Raw genomic sequence first — 313 nt, forward strand, 5'->3', positions numbered from 1 at the left:
CGGGGTTCCCACGGCGCCCGGAGCGCCCCACGCCCCAGCGCGGCGAGGCTCCCGCTCCCTCAAGTTACCCTTCCCCGGGCCCAGGTTAAACGCTCCGAAATGCACCGCCGAATTCACTGCGCGGGGCTGCCTGGACTGTCCTAGTGCTGAATCTTCCCTGTGTGCTCGAGGTCTCTCTAGGAAGAGCTTCTATTTCAACATCGTCGTTATTCATTTGCATCTGAAATCTGCTTTCTGTCTCAGAGAGGAATTTTTCATTTTTCTCTACTTTTGAAAAAAAATTCCCACCCCCCCCCCCCCTCCCCACCCTCCC

This window comes from Geospiza fortis, unplaced genomic scaffold (assembly GCF_000277835.1).
Source record: "Geospiza fortis unplaced genomic scaffold, GeoFor_1.0 scaffold408, whole genome shotgun sequence".
NCBI classification, from domain to species: domain Eukaryota; kingdom Metazoa; phylum Chordata; class Aves; order Passeriformes; family Thraupidae; genus Geospiza; species Geospiza fortis.